We start from the raw sequence: 11,951 nt of genomic DNA on the forward strand, positions 1-11,951 counted from the left end.
CCTAACCCTAACCGTAACACTAACAGTAACCCTAACCCTAGCCCCAATCTTAACCCTAACCCTAACCGAAACGCTAACCCAAACCGAAACGCTAACCCAAACCGAAACGCTAACCCAAACCAAAACGCTAACCCTAACCCTAACCCTAACCCTTACGCTAACGCTAACCCTAACACCAACCCAAACCCTAACCCTAACCCTAACCCGAACGCTAACCTTAACCCTAACCCTAATCCCAATCCTAACCCTAACCCTAACCGTAACACTAACCGTAATCCTAACCCTAACCATAACCCTAACCGAAACCCTAACCCTAATCCTAACCCTAACCCTAACCCTAACCCTAACCGTAACCCTAACCCTAACCCTAACCAAAACGCTAACCCTAAACAAAAGGCTAATCCTAACTGCAACCCTAACCCTAACCCTAACCCCAACCCCAACCCTAAGCCTAACCCTAACCCTAACCCCAATCCTAACCCTAACCCTAACCGTAACACTAACAGTAACCCTAACCCTAAGTGAAAGGCTAAACCTAACCATAAAACTAACCATAACCCTAACCCTAACCCTAGCCCCAATCTTCACCCTAACCCTAACCCTAACCGAAACGCTAACCCAAACCGAAACGCTAACCCAAACCGAAATGCTAACCCGAACCCGAACCCCATTCCTAACCCTAACCCTAACCGTAACATAACCCTAACCCTAACCCTAACCCTAACCCCAATCCTAACCCTAACCCTAACACTAACCGTAACACTAACCCTAACCCTAACCCTAACCCTAACCAAGACGCTAACCCTAACCAAAGCGCTAACCCTAACCCTAACCCTAACCGAAACGCTAAACCTATCCCTATCCCTATCCCTAACCCTAACCCTAACCCTAACCCTAACCCTAACCCTAACGCTAACCCTAACACCAACCCTAACCCAAACCCTAACCCTAACCGAAACGCTAACCCTAACCCTAACACCAACCCTAACCCTGACCGTAACCGTAACCCTAACCCCAACCCCAACCCTAACCCTAACCCCAACTCTAACCCCAATCCTAACCCTAACTGTAACACTAACCTTAACCCTAACCCTAACCCTAGCCCCAATCTTAACCCTAACCCTAACCGAAACGCTAACCCAAACCGAAACGCTAACCCAAACCAAAACGCTAACCCTAACCCTAACCCCATTCCTAACCCTAGCCCTGTTGTTGTTTAGTCGTTTAGTCGTGTCCGACTCTTCGTGACCCCATGGACCAGAGCACGCCAGGCACTTCTGTCCTCCACTGCCTCCCGCAGTTTGATCAAACTCATGCTAGTAGCTTCAAGAACACCATCCAACCATCTCATTCTCTGTCGTCCCCTTCTCCTTGTGCCCTCCATCTTTCCCAACATCAGGGTCTTTTCCAGGGAGTCCTCTCTTCTCATGCGGTGGCCAAAGTATTGGAGCCTCAGCTTCACGATCTGTCCTTCCAGTGAGCACTCAGGGCTGATTTCCTTCAGAATGGAGAGGTTTGATCTTCTTGCAGTCCATGGGACTCTCAAGAGTCTCCTCCAGCACCATAATTCAAAAGCATCAATTCTTCGGCGATCAGCCTTCTTTATGGTCCAGCTCTCACTTCCATACATCACTACTGGGAAAACCATGGCTTTTACTATACGGACCTTTGTTGGCAAGGTGATGTCTCTGCTTTTTAAGATGTTGTCTAGGTTTGCCATCGCCTTTCTCCCAAGGAGCAGGCGTCTTTTAATTTCGTGACTGCTGTCACCATCTGCACTGATCATGGAGCCCAAGAAAGTAAAATCTCTCACTGCCTCCATTTCTTCCCCATCTATTTGCCAGGAGGTGATGGGCCCAGTGGCCATGATCTTCGTTTTTTTGATGTTGAGCTTCAGACCATATTTTGCGCTCTCCTCTTTCACCCTCATTAAAAGGTTCTTTAATTCCTCTTCACTTTCTGCCATCAAGGTTGTGTCATCTGCATATCTGAGGTTGTTGATATTTCTTCCGGCAATCTTAATTCCGGCTTGGGATTCATTCAGCCCAGCCTTTCGCATGATGAATTCTGCATATAAGTTAAATAAGCAGGGAGACAATATACAGCCTTGCCGTACTCCTTTCCCAATTTGGAACCAATCAGTTGTTCCATATCCAGTTCTAACTGTAGCTTCTTGTCCCACATAGAGATTTCGCAGGAGACAGATGAGGTGATCAGGCACTCCCATTTCTTTAAGAACTTGCCATAGTTTGCTGTGGTCAACACAGTCAAAGGCTTTTGCATAGTCAATGAAGCAGAAGTAGATGTCTTTCTGGAACTCTCTAGCTTTCTCCATAATCCAGCGCATGTTTGCAATTTGGTCTCTGGTTCCTCTGCCTCTTCTAAATCCAGCTTGCACTTCTGGGAGTTCTCGGTCCACATACTGCTTGAGCCTTCCTTGTAGAATTTTAAGCATAACCTTACTAGCATGTGAAATGAGTGAAATTGTGCGGTAGTTGGAGCATTCTTTGGCACTGCCTTTCTTTGGGATTGGAATGTAGACTGATCTTCTCCAATCCTCTGGCCACTGCTGAGTTTTCCAAATTTGCTGGCATATTGAGTGTAGCACCTTAACAGCATCATCTTTTAAAATTTTAAACATGAAGGGGACCCTAGCCCTAACCGTAACATAACCCTAAGCCTAACCCTAAACCTAACCCTAACCCTAATCCTAACCCTAACCCTAACCCTAACCCTCAACCTAACCCTAACCCTAACCCTAACCCTAACCCTAACCGTAGCCGTAGCCGTAACCGTAACCCTAACCGTAACCCTAACCCTAACCCTAACCCTAACCCTAACCCTAACCCTAACCCTAACCCTAACCCGAATCCTTACCTTCACCCTAACCCCAATCCTAACCCTAACCCTAACCGTAACACTAACAGTAACCCTAACCCTAGCCCCAATCTTAACCCTAACCCTAACCCTAACCGAAACGCTAACCCAAACCGAAACGCTAACCCAAACCAAAACGCTAACCCTAACCCTAACCCTAACGCTAACGCTAACCCTAACACCAACCCTAACCCTAACCCTAACCCTAACCCTAACCAAAACGCTAACCCTAACCCTAACCCTAACACTTACCCTAACCCTAACCCTAACACCAACCCTAACCCTAACCCTAACCCCAACCCCAACCTTAACCCTAACCCTAACCCTAACCCTAACCCTAACCCCAATCCTAACCCTAACCCTAACCGTAACACTAACCGTAACCCTAACCCTAAGCGAAAGGCTAAACCTAGCCATAAAACTAACCATAACGCTAACCCTAACCCTAGCCCGTCTTAACCCTAACCCTAACCGAAACTCTAACCCAAACCGAAACGCTAACCCAAACCGAAACCCTAACCCTAACCCTAACCCTAACCCCATTCCTAACCCTAACCCTAACAGTAACATAACCCTAACCCTAACCCTCACCCCAATCCTAATCCTAACCCTAACACTAACCGTAACACTACCCCTAACCCTAACCAAGACGCTAACCCTAACCAAAGCGCTAACCCTAACCCTAACCCTAACCCTATCCCCAACCCCAATCCTAACCCTAACCCTAACCGTAACACTAACAGTAACCATAACCCTAGCCCCAATCTTAACCCTAACCCTAACCCTAACCGAAACGCTAACCCAAACCAAAACGCTAACCCTAACCCTAACCCCATTCCTAACCCTAACCCTAACCGTAACATAACCCTAAGCCTAACCCCAAACCTAACCCTAACCCTAATCCTAACCCTAACCCTAACCCTCAACCTAAACCTAACCCTAACCGTAGCCGTAACCGTAGCCGTAACTGTAACCCTAACCGTAACACTAACCCTAACCCTAAAAGAAACGCTAACCCTCACCCTAACCCCAATCCTAACCCTAACCGTAACCCTAACCCTAACCAAGACGCTAACCCTAACCAAAGCGCTAACCCTAACCCTAACCCTAACTGAAACACTAACCCTAACCCTAACCCTAACCGTAACCGTAACCCTAACCGTAACCCTAACCCTAAAAGAAACGCTAACCCTAACCCTAACCGTAACCCTAACCCTAACCCTAACCCTAACCCGAATCCTTACCCTTACCCTTACCCTAACCCCAATCCTAACCCTAACCCTAACCGTAACACTAACCGTAACCCTAACCCTAACCAAGACGCTAACCCTAACCAAAGCGCTAACCCTAACCCTAACCCTAACCCTAACCGAAACGCTAAACCTAACCCTAACCCTTACCCTAACCCTAACCCTAACTCTAACCCTAACCGAAACGCTTACCATAACCCTAACCCTAACCCTGACACCAACCCGAACCCTAACCCTAACCCTAACCTCTTCCCTTCCATCTGTACACTGAATGTGTGGAAGGAGACTTGGGCTGAACTCCCTGGCCCCACCTTCAGTCCCTGTGTGTCATAATTTCATAGAATTGGAAGGGAACCCAAGGGTCCTCTAGTCCAACCGCCTGCAATGTTGGAAGCCTGTCCACAGCCATTCCTGGGTGGGCTTGAACCTCCACTGGCCGGTTGTGCCTCAGGAGAGCCATGGAAAGTGGGAAGGAGACACCTGTACACCTCCATCTGTACATACATAGGTTCTTCCATACACCTGAGAACAGAGATGTGACCCAGCCATTCTACTTCTCCTGGGTTTCTTTCGGAGGAAGGGCAGGATATAAATAGATATATAATAGAGTAGAATTTGTTTGGCCTCCATTTTCTTGCAACCATTATCATGGCTCCTGTGGAATAATGGTTCCCTTCTTTCACACATTTGAAACAAATAATTAGAAAAATTCTTTCTAGTCATCTGAGAAACTTTTATGCAATGCTCAACTATTCTTTTTCATGCAGTAAGGTTGGGTTTTGATGCAGTGCTACTAAATATGCAAAAAGTGGCCATTCCCAACATACCTCTAATGTGTCGTCCACAGCTACAAACCCACAAACATTTATCTGAGAGTAAATCCCTATTTGACTTATATGCAGAATTCATCATGCAAAAGGCTGGGCTGGATGAATCCCAAGCCGGAATTAAGATTGCCGGAAGAAATATCAACAACCTCAGATATGCAGATGACACAATCTTGATGGCAGAAAGTGAGGAGGAATTAAAGAACCTTTTAATGAGGGTGAAAGAGGAGAGCGCAAAATATGGTCTGAAGCTCAACATAAAAAAAACTAAGATCATGGCCACTGGGGCCATCACCTCCTGGCAAATAGAAGGGGAAGAAATGGAAGCAGTGAGAGATTTTACTTTCTTGGGCTCCATGATCACTGCAGATGGTGACAGCAGTCACGAAATTAAAAGACGCCTGCTTCTTGGGAGAAAAGCAATGACAAACCTAGACAGCATTTTAAAAGCAGAGACATCACCTTGCCAACAAAGGTCCGTATAGTTAAAGCTATGGTTTTCCCAGTAGTGATGTATGGAAGTGAGAGCTGGACCATAAAGAAGGCTGATCACCGAAGAATTGATGCTTTTGAATTATGGTGCTGGAGGAGACTCTTGAGAGTCCCATGGACTGCAAGAAGATCAAACCTATCCATTCTTAAGGAAATCAGCCCTGAGAGCTCACTGGAAGGACAGATCGTGAAGCTGAGACTCCAATACTTTGGCCACCTCGTGAGAAGAGAAGACTCCCTGGGAAAGACCCTGATGTTGGGAAAGATGGAGGGCACAAGGAGAAGGGGACGACAGAGGACAAGATGGTTGGACAGTGTTCTCGAAGCTACCAGCATAAGTTTGACCAAGCTGCGGGAGGCAGTGGAAGACAGGAGTGCCTGGCGTGCTCTGGTTCAGGGGGTCACGAAGAGTCGGACACAACTAAATGACTAAACAACAACAACAAAATCCCTCTGAACTCAATGGCACTTCCAAGCAGACATGACTGGGTCTGCACTGTGATGAATGTTTCCTGAAGTTTGACAGTGAAGGGCATCATTTTATATAAGCAGTTTATATAACTGGTTAATCTCGACGAGGTGTGATTATTGCTAATTGAAAACTAACTCTGCTAACTTCAGAGGAGTATTTTAAAACAGCTGCTAGCTCTGTAGTTCATTCCTCTTCAGTCCCTTTCTTTAAATACTGATAAGACGAAGGCCTGAAAAGAGCTTCAGAAAGAGATGATCCCAAAGGACTCCAGATGCTAACCAGTACTTCTGTGGAAATATTGGAAAGGCCCACTGAAGAGGAGCAGTTATGGCACAGCCCATTATTTGCCCAGCAACAGGAAAGAGACAAAGGGAGGCCAGAATAGTTTGTGGCTCAAAGACTTAACAGATTTATTGTTGTACCACATGCATTTGCCAGTAGAATCCACTTCAACTGAATAAAGTGGCATTTCGTTTTTTTGTTTTTTTAAACAAAGGTTGCAACACAGATAAGCTCCTGCGTTTTTAAGAGCCAGGCTAGATGCATTTGTTTGTTGATTCATGAGTCTGTCCCCAAGGGGGTTGGACTGGATGACCTTCGGGGTCCCTTCCAATGCAACAATTCTATGTTTCACAAGTACATGCAACAATACTTGGAGACTTAATAATTAATAATAAGGCTGTCTGACTTCCAGGAGCAACATGGGACCAAGGACCTGTGGTGGCTATTTGTGTTTTTGAGAAAATGGCTTACTGTGTTTTGGTGCTCTGGACAACTGCTGCATAGCATACTATTGCATAACAGACTCCCTCGGGAGATTGTGTACTCACCTTCCTTGGAGGTTTTTAAGCAGAGGTTGGATGACCATCAGTCATGGAAGCTTTAGCTGAGATTCCTGCATTGCAGGGGGTGGACTAGATGACCCTCGGGAACCCCTTCTGTGGTAAATGTAGCATAAATAAATAGTTACAGATGGTTAAGGTATTTTTAAAAAAAGAAAAAGAAGTATTGTTCAAATGCAGCACAAAGCTAATAAATAAATGGTAAAGTTCTTTTAGTAAGTTGCAGCGTCTGCACTTCCTGGAAGGTTCTACCACAGCAAAGAGCTGCACGTGTGAAGGGAGCTGAGCCCTCCCCTCCTTCAAGGGCCCTGAAAACCTGCCAACCCAGGCAGCCACCCCAGCACCCTGCACAAAGGCCAAATGAAAGACACACCCAACAAGTAACATTACATCCCGATCTGATTAGATGCTTAGCCTAAAATGGAAACATCAGAAACTCATCTTGCCATCGTCCTGGGGGTCCATGAAGGTATGTAAGCAGTGCTTTTTTCTTAAGGATAAACAGTTACCAGCATCTTTTTTTCCCCCTAGAAGAAACATACTGGTTAAAAGTGCAGCACTTACTGTAACAACTTCATGTTGCACCTTTTTTTCTAGAAGAAACACACTGGGTGTAGAGAGGTAGGGAGGTGGGAGCGGTAAAAAAAATGCTTGTCAAGAGAGACAGTGAACTGAAAATTTGGGGCCTGATAAAATGAGCTGGTGGAAAGAGAGAAGCGATATGCAAAGAAATATATATATACATTTCGTTCTCTTTATTTGAAACCACATGGTTTTCTGCAAAAGGCAGAACTGCTACAGGACATTGCAAGAGAATTCATGTTCAGCGCTTTCTACAGAGCAAGCGGTCGCCATGGAGACAGCAGCCATGCACCAGTACTGGAGCTATGGGAGACATGATTACTTTCAGAATCGGCCTATGAGAAAGGAGAGACACATCTGCCAGCATCTTGTCATGTATGTCAAGATGCCATATACTAAGGCTATAGTCAGAGGCTCTGATATGTTTTTATTGTGCTGCTTGATTATGACATTTTAATCATTTGGTTGGTTATAGTAGAAAGGTGAGGGTAAAGGACCTCTGGACGGTTAAGTCCAGTCAAAGGCAACTATGGCGGAAGCCACAGGACACGGAAACGCCATTTAACCTTCCCACCACAACTGTACCTTTTTATCTACTTGCACTGGCATGCTTTCGAACTGCTAGATGATGATGATGATAATGATGATTAGATTAGCAGAAGCTGGGACAGAGCAACGGAAACTCACCCTGTCGCATGGATTTGAATGGCCAACCTTCCGATCGGCAAGCCCAAGAGGCTCAGTGGTTTAGACCACAGCGCCACCCATTCCCCTGAGTTATAGTAGTATTGAGGGGGTTTAGTAATAAAATTTGTATTTGTTTCAAAATTTTGAAGCATGGGGAAAGTCACCAACCAAGCCAGTGGTGGGCATGCTGTTGCTCTGACCTTGACCATCCAAAAAAACAAGTAGCTCTCCTTGATTTAAAAAGCCTGTTAGGCTATTACAGTGAGACACGTTTCTGCATAAAATGTAGTTTGGGTCTTAATCTGGAGCAAAGATGACCGGAACCTGCCAAGCCTGCTTTTGTTCAAGGCCCTGTTTATACTTGGATTTGCCAAGCTGTTCGAAACTTGACAGCTACCCTATTTAGAACTTTAATCTAAATAAAACCTGGGCCATGAGTCAGTTTTGTAGTGTGGAAACTTGAAAGTCTGCATGTTCTCACACTGGAATATATCACTGTATCATTTTGTCAAAAGTCTCTTACATGCTTAATGTTTTAAAACAAGCAGTGCCCTGAGGATAAACAGTGGATTCTGCCCCAAATGTTAATTTCTGGGCAAGTGCTAAATCTATACCCAGAGCTCTCAATTGCATGAATATTGTGCAAAGCTGCTCTTTGATTTCACAAACTGGCAGTTGTCCAGCTTGCACATACAAATGTCATCCCTCTTCCTGTAAAACTGTAACAGTATTTCAGTGGAGATTTACTTCAACAAGCTTAGAAAACATAGACACACATTTGGACACATCACGCCACGTGGAGGTCAGCATTAAACTGAAAAACCAAAACACACTTGGCACATATGTGGCCAAACTATATCCTGCCTTAATAAGGTTCTATGTGGCAAATTTCATACAACAGTCAGCATCCAAACCGTCAGCATCCAAAATAGACCAAAAAAAGGAGGGAGGAAAATCTCAATACCTGTATGCAGTATAGAATTTTAGTAGCAAACAAGTCCAATGAGTTTTCGCCTACATCAATTTTAGCCCTTGATCAGGAGTCAAAATGCAAAGTTGAAACTAAAGGTTAACTGAAGCATAATTTATAGTAAGCTTCTTCTAAGGCATACAAAGTAAAGTGATGGATGGACAAGGTGTTACAGAAAATCTCATGCTGGTGTATACACCATACTCTTAAAGTATACACCCAAAAAACCAGGGGAACCGTAGTTTACCCCCATGGTGCTACAATTCCCAGCACTATTAACAACCTACAGTTTGCATGGTTCTTGGGGGGGGATGTGTTTTGAACGTATAGTGTGCATGGAAAATCAAAGAGAGAGAGATAAAAATGAGGAGCTGCATTTCAAATTGATACGACATATATATTAGATCTGAAAGAACACCCTGTTGCTATTTGATGCTTATGAATGCATCTTCACAGCCTTGCCCAGTCTGACAGGTTGCCATGGAAACAGCAGTGTCAGCATCCAGCAGTCCATTTGTAAATGGACGGCTCCATGTTCCGTATCTCTAAAGTTGAGTGTGTGCTTGTGTAGGTGCTGAAATAAATTGTTTTAGATTTATCAAGAGTTTCACCTGATAACAAGCAACTGAAGATAAAACAGCAGTAAAGAAAGATAAAATGATACTCCCCAGAAAATGTTACTTGGACCAGAACAAAACACCCCAAACACAGAGCAGAGGCAGCTCAGGACAATCTGCTGCCTTGGGCAAAGCTCAAGATGGTGCCTTCTCCTAAGGCACAGACAGAAGCCAATTTGACTGGTAGTTTAATCTTCAATACTGGTAAAAGGACTGCATCCAGAGGACAGCAGGCTAATGCAAGGGGTACAGGCCAGACAACATGGCACTCACATGGCATTGTCCCTCCCTGCACCTCAGCACCTGTCACCTGAGGCAACTGCCTCCCTCTGCCTCATCGTAGGGCTGGCCCAGAAGAAAGGTATTAGTTTGGTCTTAGGAAACACAATCAGCTGGTTTGATTTCACTCCTCAATATACAGCTTTACAATGCAGAGAAATAATGTTTGGTTTCATTTCAGTACACACCTGCCATATCTCCTTCAAGCCCTACCCATTCCTCCATGCAAATTGATGCTAGCATATCCTTAAAGTCCTTCAGTGAGGGAAGCTGTTAGCCGTCCTATGCATTACACAGCAGAATGAGGCCGTTGTCTGAGGAATTCCTGACTGTACCACTTCAGGTGGCAGCAGGTGAGTCCCTCTTCCTGATCTGCTACCCTCTGACTCACCTAGCTGCTCCTCACTTCTGGGCTGGCCTCATCCTCAAGTGCAGGGCAGGCCCAATATATTTTGGCACCTGAGGCAAACCACCAAATGCTGCTCTCCGCCTGCCAGGGAAGAAGGGCTTGGTAAAGGCCAACATCAGGAGCAAAGGTGGAATAAAGATCTGCTGCATCAGGACCTGCGGTCCCTGTGGATCCTGCCATCTGAGGCAGTTGCCTCACCTTGCCTCATGTGTGGGCCGGTCCAGCTCAAGGGTGCAGCAGCAAAGAAGAAGGCAGGCCTGGCTCCACCGGCAGGCCTCTGCTAATTGCTTCTCTTTCTGCCTTGTGCTGGACCTACACGGACCTGTTTAACCTTATTAGAATGATATTAGATATGTTTTTCTAAAATATCACAGGGCCTACTTGTAAATTAAAACTGTTTCTTTGTTTTCTCCATCAAAACAGTTTCCCTGCTGATGGTTGCTGGTTGCTCTGCAGGGCCCTCTGGTGTCACATTTTAATAATGCATTACGAAGGTTAAAAGTAAGATGTCATGTAACCCAAAGGGTTCTCATCAATGGTTCCTCTTCATCCTGGAGAAGAGTGACTGGTGGGGTGCCACAGGGTTCTGTCTTGGGCCCGGTCTTATTCAACATCTTTATCAACGACTTGGATGATGGACTCAAGGGCATCCTGATCAAATTTGCAGATGACACCTGTCAGCGCTGCCTCAGGTCCCAGCTCACAGAGGACCAACGCCAGTTGCTCTTTATAAACAAAAGTCTTTATTGTGGTTCATTGTTGGTTTGACACCCATGGCGCGCAGCGCTACGTCTGAGTCCTTAGACCGGCGAAGCTCCGTCTGACTCCTCCCCCCCCTGCACCAGTTCAAGACCCGAGCCTTGCTCCACCTCTTCCTCTCCTCCTTTTGCTCCTTTCTCCTCCGGGTCCTCCTGTCCTCTGGGGTTACCTCTTTCCTACTTTCTTCGGAGGCGGATTCTTCTGACTCCTCCCCACCCTTCCGGCGGGCTTTAGGACCTGGCTCCCAATCCGGGTTTTCTGCTGGCCCGCGCGCCTCCACATTTGAACTTGGCGCGCGCGCCCAGCCGCCTACTTTCCTCCTAACGGCTACACTGCTCCCCTCACTGCTTTCTCCTTCAGGGAGGCTGGCCCGACCTGCTCTTCCCTCCGCCCCTCCACTCTCTGACGGAGGCGTGGTCAGTCCAGCCTCACTCTCTCCTCCTGCAGGAGGCTCTTGTTTTAATCCTTGGGCATCTTCCCCCCCGCTACGCTCTGGTGGGGAAGCTACCCCTGATTTCCAGCTGCCGCTTGGAGACTCCCCACTAGCCCCCCTTGCCCTGCCTCTGGGGGCCCCCTTCTGGGAATCCTCTGATTCGCTGGAGAGACTCATGGAATCTCTCTGATCACTGGCATACCCTCCTGAGCTCCCCTCAGATTGTTCCCCTTTGCTCTCCATCTCCTCCTTCCCCTATGGCTCAGCCCCTGAGCCCATGACAACACCAAACTGGGAGGGGTGGCTAAGGCTAACACCCCAGAGGACAGGATCACACTTCAAAACGACCTTGACCGATTAGAGAACTGGGCCAAAACAAACAAGATGAATTTTAACAGGGAGAAATGTAAAGTATTGCACTTGGGCAAAAAAAATGAGAGGCACAAATACAAGAT

General features: G+C 46.2%; 1 long non-coding RNA gene across 1 annotated transcript; it reads left to right on the forward strand.

Annotated features, from left to right (window-relative positions):
• Positions 1–7,597: 7,597 nt before the first annotated feature.
• LOC309539222 lies at positions 7,598–10,791 on the forward strand. Its single transcript, XR_014222775.1, has 3 exons — positions 7,598–7,717; positions 10,077–10,248; positions 10,728–10,791. It is a non-coding gene; the product is annotated as an uncharacterized lncRNA (long non-coding RNA).
• The last annotated feature ends 1,160 nt before the right edge of the window (positions 10,792–11,951 follow it).

This window comes from Podarcis vaucheri, assembly GCF_965113315.1.
Source record: "Podarcis vaucheri genome assembly, chromosome: 8".
NCBI classification, from domain to species: Eukaryota; Metazoa; Chordata; class Lepidosauria; order Squamata; family Lacertidae; genus Podarcis; species Podarcis vaucheri.